Source organism: Pinus tabuliformis, chromosome 8, assembly GCF_031772625.1.
Source record: "Pinus tabuliformis cultivar Carrire ecotype Pingquan chromosome 8, CPIR1, whole genome shotgun sequence".
In the NCBI taxonomy this organism is placed as follows: domain Eukaryota; kingdom Viridiplantae; phylum Streptophyta; class Pinopsida; order Pinales; family Pinaceae; genus Pinus; species Pinus tabuliformis.
The window spans coordinates 73,221,464-73,246,850 of NC_142294.1; the positions used below are offsets into that span (position 1 = coordinate 73,221,464).

Here is a 25,387-nt window from a genome sequence, read left to right on the forward strand (position 1 = left end):
GTTTTGATATTTTTCCCTATATATACCACCCTCTGTATTGTTTTAAGGGTTGGTTGGTTGATAGTTTTCATTAGAGACTCGCACTGGATATCTGAAATGTTTTACTTAATCAAAGATTGTTGAAAAGCTTGGAGGAATGCCTATATGATCTTTGTCTAATGGTCTGAAGAAATGAATGTGGAATTCTTGTGCTGTAGTATGAATCAATAAGTGTTTCTTACCTCTGTTATTCCAATTTCACATATGCTTAAGTTACAGAACAAAGGATTGGTTTAGAATTTGCTTAGCCACACTCTATGCTCAGTTTCTGTGGCTTATTAATGTTTTCTTCTTGATTTAGGCATAAATATGAATTCCTTTATGGCTCATGTTTGATCTATTTCACATATGAATGACTGTTATCTAGGAATTCTTAACTACTCCTAGATAGGGCTCATTTATCTCCTTTCTGCTAAACTAACTGAGAGATTCTTAATTGCCTCTCATTCCTTAGCCTTTAATCCATCTTTTACCTTGAATGATTGTTTCATATGCAGCTAGCTTGCTCCATATTCTTTCTTGTGACCAAGAAAACGCACCAGCAGTCTTACTCCTTGACTCCACGCCCAATGGTTCTAAAAATTTCGTGCTATCCCTGCCTCTTTACTTGAAAATATCATCCTTCCCACCAAAACTTAAACAAAACCCCCTTGAACTCAATAACTAGCCTAAAATCATCTCCAACAAAGCTAAATCAGAAGAGAGAGCCCTCTCTGATTGCAGGTGGGATAGAACCTGCAGTCCAAAGATTGGTCTGTGGTTACCTCGGCCGTATCCTTTTGCACTGATCAAAAAGACAACCTGAGTGATAACACGAGGCACCAGCGAGACCGAGGGTTCACCTTTCTCTTGGATGGCTAGATGCACGTGCATGGTACTAGTGGACTACTCTTTTGTGTAGATCTTATTATTTGTGTTCTTCCCATGTTTTGGGGACAAAACATGCTAAGGGGGTTGGAATGTTACATACCTAGGGGGGATAATATGGGGTACCAACGGAAGTACCCAAGGTAATAATGTAATAATGGGATGGGCCATAGCAATAAATAAGGTGGTTAACCCATATCATGTAAGGGACCACAAGTAGTTAGTAATAATGTAATGGGCCCATGGTATTAATTTGATGGTATGAGGGAACCATGGTTATGACCCATGGTATTGAATGTATGGGGCCTATATAGAGGCTAGAGACTCTACATGGAGAGATGTGAAGGAATATTGTGAAGGATTATCGTATGAACAAGCATATGGCTTGTGGAGTGTTCTCCTTCCTTAAGGAGTGAATGTATGGTGTTGCCCTACCTTAAGGGTTTGATCAATAAAGAATCATTTCATATTATTTCTGGATTTATTTGCATTATCTTATATTTTCATATCAGATCTATAGTATTTCTGGGTTAGATCTATAACAAGTGGTATCAGAGCTATATTTGGATCTTATTATTCTTGGGTTTATTTCTATTCTCATATATTTTTTGGGTTATATCTATAACACATTTTGTTAGGGAAAATATATAGTCTAGGAAATTGATTTAGTCTATTGTAATACCAATGAAAATGGGGCTAACATCTTTACAAAGCCTCTTGGAAAGGAAAAATTTTAAGTATGTGGGAATCAATTAGGTGTAGTAGAAAATACATTTCTCCATTAAAGGGGAGTGTTGGAATAATGGAGAAATCTAGAAGATTCTCCTAATAATAGAGCGTGTTATGTTTGTTTCGATTGTTTTCCTAATTAATCCTTGATTAGTTGTTAGGTCCTATATTTTAGGAATTTGTTCCATAAGAATGTAATCCTATATATCTAAGATATTGTTGTCTTGGTGAATGCAAGTGCATGAGTGGTGCAGTCTCCTGTGTGAGAGATTGTCTCACCAGTGAGATGCAACCCTTTTTCATATTATGTCTTCCATTTACTGAGTCTTGCAAACCTTTTGTTTAATGACAAATTTGTAGGACATCCTTCAACTTTTACATCAATCAACCACCTATGATTTCATCACCTTCAAGTTGGAGTGCATGCAAATATTGGAGGAGTGGGGTGGGTAGAGAGCATGAAGATGCCCAATGGTTTCCAAGTATGAGAAATGAACTTTAGCAAGCTCTTTAATGCCATCAAATAACACAATGTTTGAGAGAGTGAAAAAGAAGGAGAAATGGTGGAGGTGATAAAGATCCTCAACTATGACCCCATAAATTTCCGATATTTGAATTATATTGTGTCTCAAATTTATGAGAAGAATTCATATGAGCATTGTTGAGCATTTATGGAGTAGTCCATTTCTAGATGAAAATACATCAATTTATGGAGTCTTTCATTTTTATATGAATGTATTTTTTTTAAGTTATGGAGTAGGACATTTATAGATGAAAACACACCAACCAAATTGAATAGGCTATCACTTGTATTATGAAGAAGAGGTTGGATGGTGGAGAATGGACAAAACTAGAAAAATTGAAGATGCCCTGAACCACTACAAGGATACAAGGCTTATGCTAATATATTTTGTGCACTTGTGTTCATAAGTATTTTATAGTTATTATACACAATTTTTTTATAGGTGCTCTGGCATTCACAACATATAAGTGATTGATTCTTAATTAGTACACTAGTCTTTTGATGGATACCAATAATATCCTTAATCATTGGTGGACAATTGTTGAAGTTTCAATTTAGTTAAAGAATAGTTAACAAATTTAACTAAATCAATGAAATAAATTTGGATATTCATTAATTCATTTCATTAAACTTAATTATTGGTTCAAATTGAATTGAATTGGGTTTATGATCAAATTCTAAGTGATTGGCATCTATAAGGAGAGTAGACAAATCAACAACATTCCCCTTATTTGAGTATGTTTGGAAGTGACCAACGAGATTTCATTTTGACATTTTATAAGAAGCATGATTTACATTTACACAAGGTTATGAATCCATATTTACTGTTATCACCATGATGCTTAGGACTTGGCATCCAACTATGAAATTTATCCCAAAATAATGCCTATTTTTTCATATATATAGATATCTCTCTCTCTCTCTCTCTCTCTCTCTATATATATATATATATATATATATAGATATATATAGCTATTTGAATTTTGTTCTCTTCTTATAAATTTTAGACACAATTTGTTTTCATATATGATACCTAACTTGAATTTGAATTCAAACTCGAACTTGGTAACTACGAGTTAAAGTGTTTCTCGATGCTAAGAAATCTTCCATCTTTTAGCAATTTACGAGATTGTAGAATGTTACTTGTATTAAATGAGTGTGGAAAAGAAAATTCAAATAACCACTTCATATATATTATCATTCAGATGTTTCAATCAATATAATTTATTTAAAATATCAATTACTTAACAGTTAGGTTTGTTGGAAAAAAACTATGGTTCATTGTTTACTATAGAGATATTGAAGATGAGCGTTACTGTAACACATTCCTTCCACATTTACCCAAGTTGACCAGTCTGTTGGGGTAAACATGTGACAAGAGGCTACTACAATTTGATTCAACCTCCTAGGTCACCTTAAGGAAGTGTAATTGACACAACACAACCAATTTGACCTTCTGCACATACCACATAACCTACAAGAACCAACCAACCCTTCCAGGTGATCAACCCCCGCAACAAATTAACACTTCACTTCACTAGAGCCTCATTCGTTCACATGACATGGGCATGCATGAGACTAGGGTCATCTAGTTTCTCTCACAGCATGGGCATGTAAGCGAATGGTCTCTTTTGTGGCTAGTTTTGAGCCCGCGACCCCAAATTTTGTGCCACTTTTTCAGGGCCAAGACTCCATTAAAATTTCAGGAATGAAAAGTAACATCAAAACAATGATACAAATGCAAATACTTGAACAAACACTTGACTATACCCCTACTAGCCATGACAGGCATTTCATCAAACATGTCACAAATATGCATTCTACAGGTCATAACAACATATATGAGCATAGGGGTCTCATACTTATCTAAGAATTGCTAAGAAGCATTGATGCCTTATCACATTAGCTACATTATCATCTATTAGGTCATATATACATTGTAAGTTCATTTACCAATCAAAACATTATGAGAAACATACATCATTGTTGTTATAAAGCATGCTCATAACCAACATACAACCAACATAAATATCAAAGATACATCATCCATAAATGTCTCATATGAACCAATACATTTTCTCATAAAATACCAAGGCTAGGCTAAAAAACATTGTCACACCTAGAAAAACCCATGCCCATGACAACAAGAGAACCACGAACACACATGCATAATCATGCATGCTAAATCTAGCAAGGAAATCACACATGCAAAACGATACGTGCAAATAGTCCCATTGTACCTGCTAGAGCATGCTCTTCCTTGCTTGATATTTGCTTCCTCTTGCCTTATGTTCATTTCTTGATCCAATGTTGAAGTGCTCCAAGAAAACTCTAAGTGCCCCAACGTTAGAGAGAGAGGGAATAGAGAGAGAGCTCCAAAACTGAACTGACCAAAATCCATGAACTGATCCTCATAAGACTTTTTATTAATGAGGTTGTAGGTTTCAATCCCGTATATAAATTAGCTACATACAAATTCTAAAAACAGAAAATAAATAATGGCGAGAGCATAACACAAAAAAAAATATACACAGATATTTTCCCCTGGATCCCAAAACTGGGACTACTAGATTGATTTTTCATTATTTTCCTTTCAATGTTACAATACACACACACACACACACATATATCGAAGCATTTATAAAAATCAATCCATTAACCCTGGATTAGAACATCACCGTAGTTCCCTTGACCAGATCTACAAAATAACATGGACCGAAAACCATCGCGCCCAAAATCATGTGTGAAATCCATGCACAAAACCATAGGTAGGTTTGCCCACCTAATATAAGGTCCAAAAAAAAAAATTCTAGGGGTGCTGCCCCGAACCCTATAGAGGGGGCCTACCGCCCCCCTCTAACCCCCTGATTTAACTACTGGGTCTAGTCGTGGAAAGAATATAACACAACCCAAAATTCTCCCACTTGTTGTTTTCTTTCCATAGGGGGCCATAGGAGAGCTTAGTCATTAATCCAACCATGCAATGCCCATTGTTTCTCTACACCAAGAGAACTTTTGAGAGCTCACAGATTTTGTCAATGCATTTGCAATATTCTTCAAAGTGTCCACCTTTACCAACAACACCTTTTTGTCTTCTACCATATCCCTCACAAAGTGATAATGAACATCAATGTGCTTTGTCTTTGAATGATAAGCAGGGTTCTTTGCTAAGAAAATTGCACTTTGGCTACCACACTCTATCCTTATAGCTCGATGTACTAACCCCATACTTTAACACAATCTCAGCAACCAAATTTCTTCCTTTCTTGCATGAGTGGCTGCCATGTATTCTGCCTCTATAGTTGAAAGTGCCACTACAAATTGTCTCTTACTCATCCAACTAACTGCACCTCCGTATAGGTTAAACACATATCCACTTGTAGATCTTCTCTTATCTATATCTCCAGCCCAATCTGCATCAACAAAGTCATGGATGTCCAAAACTCTGTACAATCCTAGTCTTCCTTGGTAGCACAAACCATAATCACTAGTGCCACACAAATACTTGAAAACCCGCTTCATTGTTGTCTAATGCTCCTTCCCTGGTTTTGACATAAACCTACTCAATACTCCCACTTCATGTGCAATGTCTGGTCTCTATTTTCTTCATTTTCCATTATTTTCCTTCATTTTCCTCATCACATGTAACCTGTGACCTTTCACCTTCATTTTCTCCTAATTTCCATTATTTTCATAAATAAAATGTCAATTAATTCCTCTTGCTTTTTCAAATGCTTTTTCATTTCCTTTTCCAATTTCCTTAGCCATAATAAAACAAATGAACACCCACACTAGGATGTCTTTGCCCAATATTCAGCTTGGAATAAGTGTCCCATAACCGTGGTTATTATTTTTCCTTTATTAACTTTTATTACATGGAATTTTCACCAGGGTTGTTACATTTATGTTGGACAATGATTTGACATCTGGAGGTCCAATTAAGGGAACATTGAATAAACACATTTTTGTCACCTAAGTAAGGAATTTTGATCCTTTAATATCAACTAGTATGAAAATGTTTCCATTTTCATCACCATGAATTGATGGAGAACATTTTATAATGGAATATGTCTAGAAGTCTACACAAAATTTGAGAAACATAATCCATTTCATTGCCAAAAAACCATGTCAAAGGAATTATGTGTTGGCCCATACATTCCCACACAATTAAGTAATATGACCCAAAAATTGTAGTGTATTTAACCACAAATCTTCAAAGCAATGACATAAAATATAGTGCATAACCCAAGAACAAAAGAGAAAAGAGAGATAAACCTTCAAAAATATCTCCTTTAATAATAAAAAATGGAGAGTTATGTTCACTTGTAAATAGGTTTTCTAATAATACCATGGACCAATACCCTGGATTATCAACATCACATTCCCAAAAACCATAACTCATTTTACAATCAAAATATTTTATTTCAATTTAATTTTAAAACATTTTTTAATTAAATCTAAAAGAAAGAAATATATATTTTTTTCTTTTATCTAAACCCTCTACCCTCACACCCACTAAAAGTTTTGCATAGATATTCATACACAGATTAAATGAAAGTTTTAATAAAATGATAAAATGAGAATATTTTAATATACAGAGACGTGAAATTTATATAATATTAGTTTCTGGTGGTTTTATAGACATAATATGGTGGAAACATTTGTGGTGAAATCTTGATTTGTGTTGTTTAAAAAGGTTTTTTGACTACATATTGTAGAAAATCCTGTAGATTCACAAGCTCATGCAATGTGATAAAGCATAGGATAAGAATCTACTTCTACTTTCTTTTAATGGAAGTCAATAGATCGATGAAAAAAATAATTGACAAGAGGAAGATAATCAAATACACATAACATAATAAATATCTGGGGAAAGCCACAACTCAAAACCGCCCTATCTGTACAGCATATATTAGAAATCCAAGATGATATTACAATGCTTGTTCTCACAAGAATAATCCCAAGACTCAATAAAATCAATCTCCAGCTCACAAGAAAACTCTTGGCCAACACTTAGCCAATTCTCCTACTCTCCAAGCCCCTATTTCCTTATGCAATTCCTATGGATGATTAGCCCATATTAATGGAAACCAGTGCATCCAAAACTATGCAATCCCTTCAAGGTCCAGTTTCTAATTGCATGCATGATCTATACAACTCAGTAAATCATACAACTGAAAGCACATTGTCCCTGCACTCTAGTCTCAAGTGGGCCTTTCTCAGAATTGACATGCATGAGTTTCTGATGAGCGAATCTTCAGATACCTGGACTAGCACTAGTTAATGCATTAGTGCACCAACTGACTATTAACTCACTATTAGTTCCTCAAACAGTTTGGAACTAATTTAACTGAACTTAACTCAGTAAACTGAGTTATCTAATTACAACTCATACTTAACTCATCTTGGACCCCTATAATATAGGGATAACATATACATGACTTTATAAATACTTCCAACTCGAAATTCCTAAGGTAATTAAGTGAATTAAACTTAATTAACTATTTACAAGTTGCTATGAGAATATAATTTGATTTTAATTCTCAGTTTAATTCAAGGACAAATTAAACTGGAATTTCTTATTGCCATTTCTTAACACTCCCTCTCAACAAGAAAGGGATTATCACCTACCCCGATCCTGTCTCTGTGAAACTCGAATTTACATCTTGAAAATGTCTTTGTCAAAATGTTAGCATATTTCTCCTCCATGGGAATGTACTCTAACAACATAATCCTCCTCAATACACAATCTCTGAGATTCAGATATCAATATGCTTGGACCGATCATGAAAAACTAGATTCTCAGAGAGTTTGATACAACTCTGATTATTGTAGTAAATCATAGTCGGATCGATCTATTGCCAAAACAAACCAACCAGGATCTTCCTCATCCAGATGGCCTCACATGCTGCCTGACTCGCAGCCATGTACTCTGCCTCTGTCGAACTGAGTGCAACCAATATTTGTTTCCTACTGTACCAAGAAACTGTCACTGACCCAATACTGAAGGTCCCTCTTGATGTGCTCTTCCTGTCAAATGGACTCCCTGCCCAATCTGCATCGGTGAAGCCTTGAAGCTTCACTCCCTCTATCCGTATGTACCATAATCCATATTGAGAATTGTAGGTTTTAACCCCATACAAAGATTACCTGCATACGAATTCTAAAACAGAAAATAAATAATGTGAGAGCAGAACACATAAAACACATATACATAGAGATTTTCCCCTGGATCCAAAAACCGAGACTACCAGCTTGATTTTTCATTACGTTCCTTTCAATGTTATAATACATATTTATACATGCTGAAGCATCCAATACCATGGACCGAAAACCATCGCGTCCAATACCATTGACCGAAAACCATCGCATCCAAAAAACATATGCGCAAATCATGCACAAAACCATAGGTGGGTCCGCCCAACCTAACATAGGGTCTAAAACCAAAATTTTCCGGGGCGCTGCCCGGACCCCATAAAGTGGGGTTACGGGTGCCCCTCAAACCCCCTGTTAACTACGTGGAAAGAATATAACATAACCCAACATTCTCCCACTTGTTGTTTTCTTTCCATAGGGGGGCCACAAGAGAGCTTAGTCAGTTTTCCAGCCCTGAAATGCCCATTGTCTCTCTACACCAAGAGAACTTCTCAGAGCTCACAGATTTTGTCAATGCATCTGCAATATTCTTCAAAGTGTCCACCTTTACCAGCAACACCTTTTTGTCTTCTATCATATCCCTCACAAAATGATACTAAACATCAATGTGCTTTGTCTTTGAATGATATGCGGGGTTCTTTGCCAAGAAAATTGCACTTTGGCTGTCATAGTCTATCCTTATAGCTTCCTGTACTAACCCCATACTTAAACACAATCTCTGCAACCAAACTGCTTCATTTTTTGCATGAGTGGTTGCCATGTATTCTGCCTCTGTAGTTGACAGTGCCACTACAGATTGTTTCTTACTCATCCAACTGACTGCACCTCCAAATAGGATAAATACATACCCACTTGTAGATCTTCTCTGATCTAGATCTCCAACCCAGTCTGCATCAACAAAGCCATGGATATCCAACACTCTGTCCAATCCTGGTCTTCCTTGGTAGCACAAACCATAATCACTAGTGCCACGCAAATACCTAAAAACCCGCTTCACTGCTGTCCAGTGCTCCTTCCCTAGTTTTGACATAAACCTGCTCAATACTCCCACGGCATGTGCAATGTCTGGTCTAGTACAGACCATTGCGTACATCAGGCTACCGACTGCACTTGCATATGGAACACGGGACATGTCCTCTTCCTCTTCTTGTGTCTTGGGACACTGTTCAGCAGATAACCTCACACCTACAGGAATAGGAACCTTCACCAATTTACTATCCTGCATATTAAACCTCTGCAATATTGTCTCGACATACTTCCTTTGATTTAACCAGAACTTCCTCTTTGCTCGATCTCTTTTAATTTCCATGCCCAAAATATAGTTTGCAGCACTAAGATCTTTCATGTCGAATTTGGAGGACAATTTGGTCTTCAAATCCTGGATAACTTCTTTGTCATTTCCAACCAACAACATATCATCCACATACAAGACTAGATAAATAACATGGTCACCAATTAATTTAAAATACACACAGTGATCTGCTTTGCTTCTGGTGAAGCCAAGTCCCCATATAAATGTATCAAATTTCTGATACCACATCCTTGGTGAATGTTTTAACCCATATAGAGACTTCTTTAACTTACATACCAGTTCTTTCTTACCCTTCAACACAAAGCCTTCAGCTTGCTTCATGTAGATCTCCTCTTCCAGATCCTCATGAAGAAATGTTGTCTTCACATCCATCTGTTCTACCTCAAAATCAAAAATAGCAGCAACAGATAGAAGTAATCTAATAGAAGTTACCTTGGCAACAGGAGAAAAAATATCACCAAAATCAATTCTCGACACCTGGGAATAACCTTTTGCTACCAACCGAGCTTTGTATTTCTCCACTTTTCCTTCTTCATTTGTCTTCTTTTTGAACACCCATTTGCTGCCAATGGGTTTCCTTCCAGCCGACAACTCCACCAGATCCCAAGCCTCATTTTTGTGCAAAGATGCCCTTTCATCAACCATGGTCTCTTTCCAGAGTTTTCCATCCTCTGAATCCACTGCTTCCTTCACAGTTTTGGGATCATCATCAGTAACAGACAAAGCAAAATTTGAACAGAAAGCAGATGGACTATACCTTTCAGGCTGCCTTCTTTCTCGAACTGATCTTCTCACAGCCGAAGTTTGTGGCTCTTCATCTTTCGATTCCTCCTCTGCTATAGAGTCTGATTCTTCCTCCTTTAGCTCAAACTCTGTCTTCTCAGGTTCCTTTGGTTGGACTTCATGTTTAATAACATATTTTACCTCTATGAGAACCACATCTCGGTTGTACACAATGTTATGAAACCAGCTCAAGAAAAGATAGAAAAGATAGATCAACGCCTTAGAATTTAGCCTCTTCGAGGGGGCAACCTCCTTTACATTACATAAATGAACAATTCTTCGATGATACAAATGAAAAGACCTCCTTTCTATATATAGGAGTCTAAGGGGTCATAACATAATCAGAGTCGACATAACAATAATAATGTAAGGGCACAATAATAACAATAGTGGGCTTCTATGGGGCACAATAGTAACAATATGGGCACTAGATGGGTACATCAATATAATAAGTGGGTTATACTAATAACAATAAGGGGTTACACTAGTAGTATAGGGGCCTAACATGCCCCTCTCCTTCAAAAAGCGTTGTTCTCAACGCTTGAGTAGTTCTTGATGCTTCTGTATAAAATTCTTGTCCTCCCATGTGGAATATTCAGCAGGTAAGTTCTTCCACTTGATGAGATACTCTGAAATTGATCAATTTCGTAGCTGTCGGGTTCTTGTTTCTGTGACTGCTCCAGGTTCCAATATGATTTTTCCTTCCTCTTTAATTTCTGGCAATATTGTTTGAATTGGGATCTTTTGCAACTTTTGAATAAGTGGCCATACTTCTTCGTCCTTCTTCCATTCATCCCTTGCTTCGTTTATCCAATCTGGTTGGATAATATAAATAGCACAAAACAATGCTTCCACATCCTCATCCTTGAAGAGTCTTCCCATTCAGTAAGGTCGCCATTTTTTAAGTGCCTGTTGTTTCGTTTGATTTTGCACCGAAGTGGTGTTATCCTTTAAAAGTTGGAGAACTTGTTGTTGATGCTCGATGTGATATTTCACTGCTTGAACCTTTTTCTTCTTGATATGTCCTTCTATCTCTAGAGTTTGAGGAGTGGTAATTTCTTCCAATCCTTTACAAGATATGGTCGGATTTATTTCTTGATGCTTGATGTGATCTTTCACTTCTGGAACATTTTTCTTCTTTATATGTCCTTCTATCTTAATAGTTTGAGGAGTGGTAATTTCGAACAATGAATTACAAGATATGGTTGGATTCATTTCTGTTGGAAATAATACTGAGAGGGGGGGGGTGAATCAGTATTATCAGATCAATCAAACTTTTCAATTTCATACTCAGAAACATATACGCTACTTCAATTAAGTGAACCCGCGTGTACACGCTACTGTGTCTAATGAAACTCGCGTATATCCAGAGATCTTATAATTCAGTTAGCTTAATCTTCAGTAAATGCATCAGATCATTATTAAGCATATTAACAGTAAACAGGTGCAGAATAACAGAACAGAACATCACACAAGAGCCACACACATGAACACAAAGATATAAGGTGGAAACCCAATGTGGGTGAAAACCACCTGCTGCAAGTCATCTCAATCTTCTTCTTAATAAGAAAATCCTTTTACAATGTTTGTACTGGTGCAGTCTTATACCAGTACGGGAGCTACAACCCCCTTTGCTCTTGTACTAGCCGATCCATTTACTAGTACGCAGGCTGCTACCTGCTACAATGCTCCAAAGATCTCCTTTAGCTTTTGTACTAGCTTAGATACTAGTACGTAGGTGCTTGCCTACAATCTTCTCACCTCCAGGTACCACGTTTCATCAATTTTCAGACTGGATACACTGAAGCACAACACATAATCTGTAAGGCCACTTTTCATCCACTTTTCATACTGGACCCATAACTATCATTGAAGCTCAAAACAATCATCAAACTCTGAATCACTGAAACCCTGTTAACAACAGTCACCAGAACACAGAGCAGATACAGAACTCTGTAATAACCATCAGATCCATCTGCAACTTCAAAATATCAAGCTTTACAATGTATACGCTACTTCGATGAATCAAACCCGTGTGTATACGCGCTTTTACCAAAGACAACCCGCGTACAGATCTAAAAATAATTTCTCATAACTTGCAGCTGTACCAGACATCAGTCGTACTCATAACACTTATAGAACTATACATGCGTCAGTATGTAGATCTAGAATAAGCATCATAAAGATAGTTCATTTCAAACCATTTGACCCCGATCTCTCCTTAGATCTAGTTCTCCATCAACCGGTGACATCTCTCCTTAGCTCAGATCAAGCAATGCATCATCAACCCATAACCCTGCATACTGGATCTAATGCTTCATTAGATATTCAAGACATTTCAGATACAGATGCCTAATGATTTCCTTCTCCTTATATAGCCTTAGGCCTTGTTCAATACCAAGGGCCAAAACCATAGAGATCCAATACCATCAACTTCAAAACTAGGGATCAGCACGTCCGTCGAGACACCAAGGTCCAAAACCATAGGCACAACTTCCAAGGAATAACCGCCGTGGACCAAAGATAAGATTTCCACATACACGCTCTTTTGATGAAGCCAACCTGCTTGTACACGCTACTTGGAATATATATAACCTGCGTATGCGCGACTTGGTATATAGTGAACCTGCTTGTATACGCTACTTGGGCTTAATGAACCTGCGTGTATAAACTTTCTCTTCTTCTTATAGTCTGATCATCAATTCATTGCTGCTGACCTTCTGCACTATGATTTGTCATCAGTGTGGTTTGCCATCAAGGACAACACTTGTCTCATAATGCCAACAATCTCCCCCTTTGGACTTGATGGCAAAGCTAACTTGTCACACTTAGAACTATCATCTGATTCCTTTGAGCCATCCTCCATCAGTCACATCTGATATCTCTTCTGAAGATTCATCCAGTTATACATAAGTGAGATATTCTTCTATGAGAGGGTTGCCATCAAGTACAACACATGCATCATAATGCCAACAATTTCTTCTTTCTCAATGTGATCTTTCACTTCTTGCACCTTTTTCTTCTTGATATGTCCTTCTATCTTGAGAGTTTGAGGAGTGGTAATTCTTGCCAATGCTTTACAAGATATGGTCTGATTCATTTCTTCTTTCTCTGGGGTGGGGTCCTGGCGTATATCTTTTTATTTTGTCGTTTCTTGATCCTTTTCTTCCTCCTCTTCATATTCTATGTAAAAATAATTTCTTCTCAGCACACTTATGACCTTTAGTGCATTTGCTATCACAATTGTAACAAAGCCCTTTTTCTCTTTTTTCTTCCAATTGTTGTGGTGTAACCCTTGTAGGTTGTGGAAGGCTAGGAGAAACAACACTTCCATCTTTATAGTTGTGAGGGGTACACTTCCTGGTTTCCATAATTTTTCTTTCCACTATGTCACAAATCCCTTTTACTCTTTCCAATTGTTGTGGTGTTGCTCTAAAGAAGGTGTTGCTCTTTGTATCCTCATAATGTGCTATCATTTCCTCCGTGAAAATTGACCACGTAACAAGTTGTTTACGAGAACAAAGCCCTTTGTACCATAAAAATTGATCTAGTTCTAAATATGAAGATGCAATACATACCTTTTGTAACAGTTGTACACCATGTATATCAAAATATTGCTCCATCTGAAGTATCCAATTTACCGGATCCTTGCCATCAAACTTCCTCATCTTGTTTTTTCTTGATTTTAGGAGCTCTACCTTGAAACGACTATAACTATGTACTTTCCGATCTTTAAGTTCTGAAATTGTGACATGTAGTAGCCCTTTGTGTCCTCTTTCCAATGCCACTAGTCTGATCCAAATTGGATTCTCCAAGAAAGAGTTATGCACAATCTCCCAAGATGACCTGATTATAGACTAGTTCAGTAGAGCGAACTTGTACGACGTGCCACGTGTATAATTTTCGATATTTGGTTCTAAAAAATATATACAACAAACTACAGTCCATCCTCTTTCTGTACCTTCTTACGAAATTTCAATCTGATTCCCAGAGAGAAAGTTATGACAATTTTCCCCAGGTCACCTGTTTTGAATGTAATTCAGGAGTCTGCTAAAAGACCAACTTCCTCAGATCATATCTCCGCAAATATCGTGCAAAAGGCTCTGAAATTTGGACCCAAGGTTCAACGCGATTTCTTCTCAAATGGGGTTTTTTTGCGACTTCTGAAACGTTACAGAAAAAAAGTTATAGCGAAAATGCCACGATGACCTGTTTGGAGCAGCGAAACCCTAGATTCCAAAGCTCTGATACCAAATGTTATGAAACCAACTCAAGAAAAGATAGAAAAGATAGATCAACACCTTAGAATCCAGCCTCTTCGAGGGGGCAACCTCCTTTACATTACATAAATGAACAATTCTTCGATGATACAAATGAAAATACCTCATTTCTATATATAGGAGTCTAAGGGGTCATAACATAATCAAAGCCGACATAACAATAATAATGTAAAGGCACAATAATAACAATAGTGGGCTTCTATGGGGTACAATAGTAACAAGATGGGCACTAGATGGGTACATCAATATAATAAGTGGGTTATACTAATAACAATAAGGGGTTACACTAGTAGTATAGGGGCCTAACACACAACCTTCTGTGTGACTGGGTTCCAAAGCTTATAACCCTTTAAACCATCCTTATACCCAATAAAGATGCACTTTTCAGATTTACTATCCAACTTGGTTTGTTTCTCCTTTGGAACATGTACATATGCATCACATCCAAATACCCTTAGATGTGAAAGAGAGGGTTTCTTACCAGTCCATACCTCATGTGGAATCTTATCCTCCAACGCTGATGAAGGTGACCTGTTGACCAGGTAACATGCAGTATCCATTGCCTCTGCCCAGAATTCTTGTCCTAACTCGACACCACTGAGCATGCTTCTTGCCCTTTCCATCAACTTCTTGTCCATTCTTTCTGCAACTCCATTTTGCTGAGGTGTATATGGAGTAGTCTTCTGCCATGCTATACCACACTTCTTGCAGAATTATTCAAATTCCTTACTGCAAAACTCTCCACCATGATCTGTCCTCAGCACCTTTATCTTCTTCTGTCTAGTTTTTCACTAGAGCCTTAAATTCTTTAAACCTGTCAAAGACTTCAGATTTCTTCTTAAGGAAATATATCCATGTATTCCTTGAGAAGTCATCTATAAATGATACATAGTACATAGACTTATTTAATGATGGAACCTTCACAGGTCCAAACACATCACTATGCACAAGCTCTAATATATGTTTCACCCTCTTACCACCAGAGGGGAAACTCACCCAATTCTGCTTCCCATATACACAATTTTCACAAAAATCAAAATCCAGAGAGCTATTACTCATACCTTCTACCATACCTTTACCATGAAGTATTCTAAGGTCCTTCTCTCCAATATGTCCAAGCCTTTGATGCCACAACATGGTCTTCTCTCCAAAAACCACTAGATTTAACACTCCACTTTCAGGAACCATAGAACTATTGCACCCATCAATAACAGTGCTACCTTGTAGCTTGTACAGAGTTCCCATCCAAACGCCTCGCATCAATACTAGTGCTCCCTGAACCATTTTGTAGGTATCCTTCTCGAACACTGTTTTTACACCTACATCATCCAGCTTGCTTACAGAAATCAAATTTTTGGCTAATGCAGGAATATGTAGAACAACTAGAAGTGTTCTAACCCTTCCACCTTGCAACTTCAACTTTACTTTTCCGCGACCAATGATTCTAGCCTTCCTGTCGTCCCCCAAGAAGACATCATCACCATTATATTTCTCATACTCGCAGAACCACTCTCTATGGAGAGTGAAGTGAAAGGCTGCACCTGAGTTAATCAACCATGCCTTATGATCTACATGTGTACTTAAAGAAGCCAAGTACACATCCCTACCTTCATCTGAGGTGGTTTTCACCTCTGCAAAAGGAGTCTCATCAGATCCCTTTCCTTTGTCAGGAGCTTTAGATTTACAGTCCCTTTTGAAGTGGCCTTCCTTTCCGCATTTCCAGCACACCACCTTTATAGGTTTTCCTGGAGATTTAGATCTCCCACTCGATGACTTATTTTTGTTTCTATTCTCGGTCTACCCTCGTATAGACAAGGCATCACCATTTTGGATCTCCATATTTTTCCTTCTCATCTCCTCCGTCAGCAAGGATGAGACCAAAATGCAAGGCAGTTGCCTTGCTACCTATTGCAATAACTAGACTATCCCACGAATCTGGTAGAGAACACAACAAACTGATGCATTTATCTTCATCTGAAATTTTAATATCAACAGATGCTAACTGACTTACCATAGTATTAAATGCATTCAAATGCTCTGTCACCGAGTCTCCATCTTTCATCCTTAGGTTATACAGCTTTTTACACAGGAACAGTTTATTCACTAGAGACTTAGATTGGCACAAAGTCCCTAACTTGTCCCACAAAGCCTTCACTGTAGCTTCCCCTGATACATTCAACAATACTGAATCTGGGACACACAATCGTATTGTGCTCTTTGCCTTCCGATCCAACTTCTTCCATTCTTCATCGGACACTCCCGTTGGTTTAGTACCTGGATCTACTGCGATCCACTGGTCTTTATCCACCAACAGATCCTCCATCTTGAGTTTCCACAACTCAAAACTCTGACCATTAAATTTCTCGATCTCTATCTTTCCACTACTCACCATCTTCTTTCACCATCAGAATCGATCTCGCAGATCTCCCATTGAACAGGGTCTACCACAGGCCCAAGCAAAACTCCTCAGCAAACAAAGGCGTCCCCTTGAAGCCAAAACTGCTTTGATACCAAATGTAGGTTTTAACCCCGTACAGAGATTACCTGCATACGAATTCTAAAAAAAATAAAATAATGCGAGAGTAGAACACATAAAACACATATACACAGAGATTTTCCCTTGGATCCCAAAACTGAGACTACTAGCTTGATTTTTCATTATGTTCCTTTCAATGTTATAATACATATTTATACATGTTGAAGCATCCAATACCATGGACCGAAAACCATCACGTCCAATACCATGGACCGAAAACCATCGCGTCCAAAAAACATGTGCGAAAATCATGCACAAAACCATAGGTGGGTCCGCCCAACTTAACATAGGGTCTAAAACCAAAATTTTCCGGGGTGTTGCCCCGAACCCCATAAAGTGGGGTTACGGGTTCCCCTCAAACGCCTTGTTAACTACATGGAAAGAATATAACACAACCCAACAAGAATTTCCCCTGAGGTATCTCAACGCATTCTTTGTTGCTTTCCAATACAGCTTGGTAGGCCTAACCATCGCTTAACTATGCTGTTTAACTGCATAGCACATATCCTGTCATGTGTTCACCAATTACATGAGTGAACCCACAAGCTTCTTGTAAACAATAGCTTCTAATACTTCCCCTAAAGTAGCATCCTCCTTCCTCCATTTACCTGCTAGAGGAGTCTCCATGGGTTTACTGCTCTCCATGTGGAATCTTTTGAGTATCTAGTTGGCATACTTGCCATGAGACACAAACAACTCCCCATCTTCTTGCCATACCTCCATGCCAAGAAAGTAATGCATGAACCCCATGTCCTTCATCTTAAACTCTCTTGCAAGGTTCTCCTTGCAAGATTTGATCAGTTGATCATCACTTGTGAGTATGAGATCATCAACATAAAGTATAATGATCAACACTTTACCTTCCACCACTATGTGGTACGGGTTCGTATCCTGCTTCACTCTTCGTGAAGCCCAACCCAGTGAAGTAGCTATCTATCATGGTGTACCAAGCATGAGGTGCTTACTTCAGCCCATACAAAGCTCTCTTAAGCCGACACACATGTGAATCACGGTCAAAGGTTTCAAAACCTTCAGGCAACTCTATGTACACCTCTTCCTCAATCATGCCATTAAGGAAGGTTGTCTTCACATCCATCTTATGGATCTTCCAACCCATCTACGATGATAGCTCCAATATATATTTGATTGATGAGTACCTAGCAATAGGAGCAAATATATCATCATAGTCAATCCCCTCTACTTGTGAAAAGCCACGGGCCACAAATATAGCCTTATTCTTCTCCACACTACCATTTCCAACTTGCTTTATCTTGTAAAGCCAGTGGGAGCTCACCATTAACTTGTCCTCCGGTCTCGAGACCACATCCCAAACACTGTTACGAACTATGGAGTCATACTCCTCCACCATGGCATCAACCCAAACCGGTTGTTGCACTGCTTCCTGAAAGGAAGATGGCTCTGTCACAACACATTCACCCATAAGAGTCATGTATCTAGTGTACCTCTTAGGTGACCTCCTTTGCTTGCACTGAGAAGTGGGTGCTCCCACATTCTCCCATGCATCATCCACCAATCTGTCAGCCTCTCTGGTGTGTTTTCTTCCCTCTCTAGAAGACTCTACCTAAGTGGATGTCTCCACTTCCGATCATATGCATGTGGCTACTCCACATCAATTTGAGGCTCCTCAACCTTAGGAGCTAAAAGCTCCTCATCTACATGTAGCTCAAGCTCTCTCTCAATGGAAACTTGCATGGCCATCTCTTCATTGAATCTGACATCCATGCGAACCACTGTCATCCTACTGGTCGACAAGTACACCCGATAGTTGTGAGGTGTATTAGTGTACCCCACAAATATCCCCAACTCTGTTGTCAGCTGAAGATTCTTTCGTGTATCTTTGGTCACATGGCAATATACCGATGGCCCAAAAATCCTGAAGTGACCAACATCTAGCCTCTTATCGGAATAAACCTCCTCTGGTGTCTTCATCTCAAGTGTCTGATGTGGGCTATGGTTTTGAACATAAACCACTGTGTTGCATGCCTCAGCCCACAAGTGTAGTGGTAGGCCCTGATCATGCAACATTGCCCTCGTTTCCCCTACTATGCTTCTTTTCTTCCTCTCATCCACCCCATTCTGCTGAGGGTTATGGGGTGCTGTCAACTCCCGTTTAATCCCTTTCACTGCACATAAGTTCTTAAAATCGTTTGAGACATACTCACCACCATTATCACTCTGTAGAGCTTTAACCTTATTGCCTGACTCTTTCTCCACCAATGCTTTAAACTCACAAATTTTTTTGAAAGTTTGATCATTTTTCTGCATGAAAAAAATCCAACATTTACAAGAATAGTCATCAACAAATATAACATAATACCTTTGTTTGGTCGTGGATGCTGTCGAGAATGGTCCGCACACATCTGAATGGAATAGTTTGGAACTAATTTAATTGAACTTAACTCAGTAAAATGAGTTATCTAATTACAACTCATACTTAACTCATCATGGACCCCTATAATATAGGGAGAATATATACATGACTTCAGAAAGACTTCCAACTCGAAATTTCTAAGCTAATTAAGTTAATTAAGTTAAACTTCTTTAACTATTTACAAGTTGCTATGAGAATAAAATTTGATTTTAATTCTCAGTTTAATTCAAGGACAAATTAAATTGGGATTTCTTGTTGCCATTTCTTAACACATATATGGATTCAACAGTCTTGGGGCACTTTGATTGTGTAGAATTCACCCATCAAACATGTGATTTCAATGAACCCCTATCGAATCTAGACAAATCAAATCTGAAAAAAACCGTATTTTTTTCAAAAATCACACTTAAAGACAACACTGACTAGATTAATGTATAATGATGACGAACTAGTCATTAAAGAAATATAAATAAAACAGTGTTCCTTGATAGGCCAACCATACTTAAACATGTTATTATTATCCAATTTTAAGGTCACTGCGAAGCCAGACACCAAATTGGTGTATAAGACCCCACCAAATTATGTAAATGCCTAAGATTGATAACTACTTCACCAATATAAAGATTTAATTGGGGAACCAAAATGTCATGCAACACGGGTAAGCTTAATATAAAAGTATTATGATATTTTCAAATAGGAAATGAAAATTAAATCCTAACGAAATTCTATGTGTGCTTGAGTATAAAACTATTAGGATATTTTCAAATAGAAAATGAAAATTAAATCCTAACTAAATTCCAGGTTGTGTTTTTAAATAGGAAATGCAATTAAATCCAAACCAAATTTGAGGTAGCATCAAAGTGTATAAGACTGTTGGTAATAATGCCTTTGCCAAATCTTTCCGCTTTAAACAAATTTTCCAAAAACAATGGAAATTTATGTAAGATTCTCGTAAAATCTGGCCATTTTTTTTGGAAATCCATGTTATAATTATCAAGCGTCAATATTTTGAGTGCCCAAGAGATTTTGATAGTAGTGAATCCATTTTCGCTAAAAATATTGGAAATCCATGTTATAATTATCAAGCTTCGAGATTTTGAATGCCCAAGAAATTTTGATAGTAGTGAATCCATTTTCACTAAAAAAAAGTCAACCATTTCTACTATCAAATTTAAAAAATAAATAAACCAAATTTACCACCAATACCCAAACTTCTTTATCTTTTTTAATCCAAAACAAATACTAACACATTCTCCTCTGACACATTTCATCACAAAATTATGAAATGTAGTTTTTAAAATCACTAGCACCCAACTGCTATATCACCTTAGATTGTTGCTCTCGTGCATATAAATAGTTTAAAAGCCATATTGTCCATTATAAGATTAGGGTCAAATGGAGGGCTAAAATATTTATAAACAATTGAAGCGTTGAATTTCTTAATTTATTTATTTATTTTAGTCAATGTTGGAGATTTCAAGTTCGGTGTGGATTTCCTGTCGGTTGTGTTTATATTTGGTCTGATCTCGTCTTTGGCAGTTTGTGTTCAGTTGCAGTTGTTTTTTGGTTTTGTTGAGCATGTTTTATGGAAATGTTTTTGATTTAATAATGAATGATAAGATATTGTATTATATATATATATTTATTTATTTATTTATTTGATGTTCTCTTATTTCACTGAGAAAATAGTTAAATTTTGGGATAATTGTATTATTAGTAATTGGTTTAATAATCAATGTTAATGGAGTGGATTTCATAAATTATTTTTATTATTAAAATTGGTAAAAAGATGAATATATTTTATTAGTTTAATATGAATTATATTGTTTAATATATATATATATTTATTTTTTTCACTATAAATAAAAAATACAATTATATATATATAAGAGATTAGTATATTGATTATTTAACTTAGTATATTCATTATTTAAATTTTTAATTCTAAAATTGTTAATTATTTGCTATGCATAAGATATATATATATGTGAGAGATTAGAATATTTTGAATTTGTGATAATTATTTTACAATTTTTTTAATTATGCTTATCTTACTAATTTAGTTTAGCATATTCATTATTTAAATTTTTTATTCCAAAATTGTTAATTTTGAATAATTGTTAATTATTTGTTATGCAAAATAAACATTAAAATGATTTTGAGTGTGTGGTTGGTACTCTTCCTTAGGCCATGAAATGTATTTTTTCAAGTAGTCACTTATTTTATGTAATGTGGTGCTTGTTTAGGCATCATTCAACCTAATTACATGGTAGCATTAAAAATCTTATGATATGTTTTTTTTATAAGTTTTGTGATTATGCAATTTTTTAACTGAAATTTTTTTATAAAATTTTAGTTGGTTAAAAAAGAATTATGTAATGTTTGTTTTTATTAAAATTTTATAAATATTGATTCGTTATAAGTTTTTCTAGCATTACAATGTATCAACATGTCCAAATTTATAAGTGTAAATTGTTATAAATGCATAAAAAATTAACTTAAATGTAAGATATTTATTTTTTATGAATATTTATATTTCATCATATATATATTATATTTATTTAAAATAAATGCATTGTTCACCAAGTTTAAGGATCCTTGAATACATCTACTATGCATTTGTCTAATTCTAAATATTCCCAATCCCAAAAGGAAAGACTTACTTGGTGATTGGTTATAAAATTCAGGAGGATATAGATTGCTTTCATAATTGGTTCCATTTGTTGTGACAAAAAATTCTTACTATTTTACTAGTACAACCATATAAATTAAAAAGTTGGAAAACATTCATAGATATAAATCTATGATAAGTATCAAAACACTTCATGATACACATTACATTGCTAAAATGAAAAAAAATCATAAAAATGAATTAAATATAACTTTATTTTAAATTATTATTCTTAACTATAAAAATAGTTAATATATAAATCAAATATAATACATTTAAAAAACATTTAACAATATGCTTAACAATGGACATTCACCTCCACTTTAACACGGATATTCCAAATTTGTAAAGCCTCATATTCTAAATTTGTAAATAGGCTTTGTTACAATACCATGGGCCAATACGATGCCTTATCGATACCATATCATAACTCTCATTTCATATGACGCTTGTTCACATTAATTGATCAATTTAATTAAAAGGGGAAAAAAAGGCCTAATTACTTTGAAGATAAATATCAACCTTTGATTTATAAATATTACTAAGAATAAAAAAAATCTCAACTTTTCATTTGTGAATATTAATAAGAATATTTAATAGAGGTTAAATCCCTACTATCCACCTAATAATTATTAATAATCAAATTAAAATTGTAAAAGCCATATTCCAAAATAAACACCCTTATCAGTGTAATAGGTAGAAAGACCATCAAAAAATAATGAGATACCCACCCCAATATTCAGAAAAGACTATTTATATGCAGGTTATCCCACCCCATGGATTTAGTTTTTTGACTGCATATATGGATTCAACACTTTGAAAAACCCTAGGGCACTTGGATTGAGTAGGGGTTACCCATCAAACTTGTGATTTTCAATAAATTTATGCTAAATTTTAGAAAAATTAGACAAGAAAAACCCACCAGAAAAACTTCCAAAAAATCTCACTAGAAAAATTCCATTTATATACAGCTTATCTCACCCATGAATACAAAGGCTGATTCCCAAAAACTACGTTTTTTATCCATTTATATTATATTATTTAAATATCCATTTATATTAATATTATTTAAATTATGGAAATGTGCGTCAATAAAGAGGGGTAATAGCTAAGTAAAGCAAGAGAGACTCCATGATCCGTTGACACAAGTAAATTCCTTTGTTTGCAGTTAACTGACCTCACATTCGGGTCGAATAGCAAAGCCACTCAAACTCAATTGGAAGACAAATTCCTGGCGCTACTTGATACATTTTAGACTTTATAAAAATACAAATATGAACCATTTATAAACAATCTCGGCGGTCCGAGCACAGTGGTCCCACATAAAGCCCAGAAAATAAAATTTGAAGGACGTGCGCAGGCAATCGATTGATGGACTAAAAAACGTTATGAGACACACGTCTGAGAGAAAGCGAAGGTATTCTTCTTCTTCCTGAAGGCATAGGTTAACGACGATGCTGGGGCAATGAAACTACATATTTATCCCACATTGTTACCGTGTTAATTTCATTAATATATATAATCCTTGCCTACAACAACATAATAGCGTGTTCGTAGAAAGGAGAGATGGTTGGCATCTCCCTCGACAAGGACGGGAACAGTCTTCGGACTTTCTTATCACACGCGGTTAAGGCTCTCCATCCCCTTGCCGGGGTGGATCTTACCACAAGTTTTTCGCCCTTTTTGTTTTCAACGCTGTTAAACCATTTATTTATATATGTAAATCTTCTTACCACAAGCTTTTAAAGCATTATCCATGTCTTGAAAAATACTACCATTATGGCCCCACCGTAAGCCATAAACCAAAACACAAGGCAAAGAACCATTACATATCTATCAAGGGAATACAATTTAATTAGGTTTGACTTAGTCAATTACGTATCCATCAAATTCCCTTTTACATAAAAATATGAATTTATGATTTAGACTATAAGCCTTGGAAAGAATTGGGTCAGATGATGATGATGATGATGATGATGGTTAACGTCCACTGAGACCAAATTGGTCTATCGGACCTACAATTTTCTTAATTTTTACTTGTCTGGCTCCTCGTCTTTCTTGGCGAGATTGGTGTTGTAGCTTTCTTTCTTTTCTCTACGGTCTTCCAACCTCCTTTGTCTTGCATCTCCTTCATCTCTTCTGGTTCTTGGGACATTGGTGTCTTAGCTTCGCGATCTATAGTCGGAGAAGTTTGGTTTAGGAGATCTGCTTTGCTGTTAAATGAAGATTTATTTTCTGCGGTATTCAAATCTTCATAACTGTTGATTTGTTGGGGCAGGCTTTCTCCTTGCTTGCTTTGAGAGTTGTTTCCTTCTTCCTTGATTTCTTGTGACTCAGAGTTTTCTCTAGAATTGTCTTCTTTGATGACAGTGTAGTGTTCTTTTTGTGCTCCTTCCCACCATGTAGATCTGTGGTGGTTTTTTCTAGCAAAATTTTTCTCAGAGGCTTTTGGGCAATTTTTGGCTAGATGCCCCGTCTCAAAGCACGATCGACATCTGAAGAGGACACTTTCATAATCAAGCTTCTGGTTCCACACATAGTCTTTACTTGTTAGGTTTATTTCAGCTGAGAATCCGGCGCTGAAATCCATTTCCACACAGATGCGTGCATAGGTGGTTCTGGTATATTCCTCTGTTTCTGGGCACCTGCAGTAAAATTTCCCAATTGCATTTCCGATGGCTTTTAGTGATGAGAGATTCCAGAGATGCAAGGGTAGGCTTGGCAATCTCACCCAAACTGGTGCTGAGGTTATCACTGCTGTAGAGGGATCGAATGATGGGTTCCATGGCTTCATGAATAAGCCTGATTTTTCCCAAAACCAAGGGCCGGAATCTAGAATACATTGTCTGCTTTCAGGATTTTCAAAATCTACTATAAAGAAACCTCTAGCACAGGGGTAGATATTAATTTCATCAGAAATGATAGGCTTCCATACCTCCGAGATCCAATTGTGGAGTGCTATCAGCCGAGGCCAAAAACCATTGAACCGGCAAATTAGGGCACTTTCGGAGAACTTCAAAGCTTCATCAAGTGAGTCCTGGACCACTTGGATAGTGGGAGCTGGGGCTTCATTCACGATATGGGCAGGAGATTGCCCTC

General features: G+C 36.5%; 1 non-coding gene across 1 annotated transcript; it reads left to right on the forward strand.

Annotated features, from left to right (window-relative positions):
* The first annotated feature begins 23,835 nt into the window (after positions 1-23,835).
* On the forward strand, positions 23,836-23,963 carry LOC149234216 (U6atac minor spliceosomal RNA). Its single transcript, XR_016246923.1, has one exon. It is a non-coding gene; the product is annotated as a U6atac minor spliceosomal RNA (small nuclear RNA).
* Positions 23,964-25,387: the final 1,424 nt, after the last annotated feature.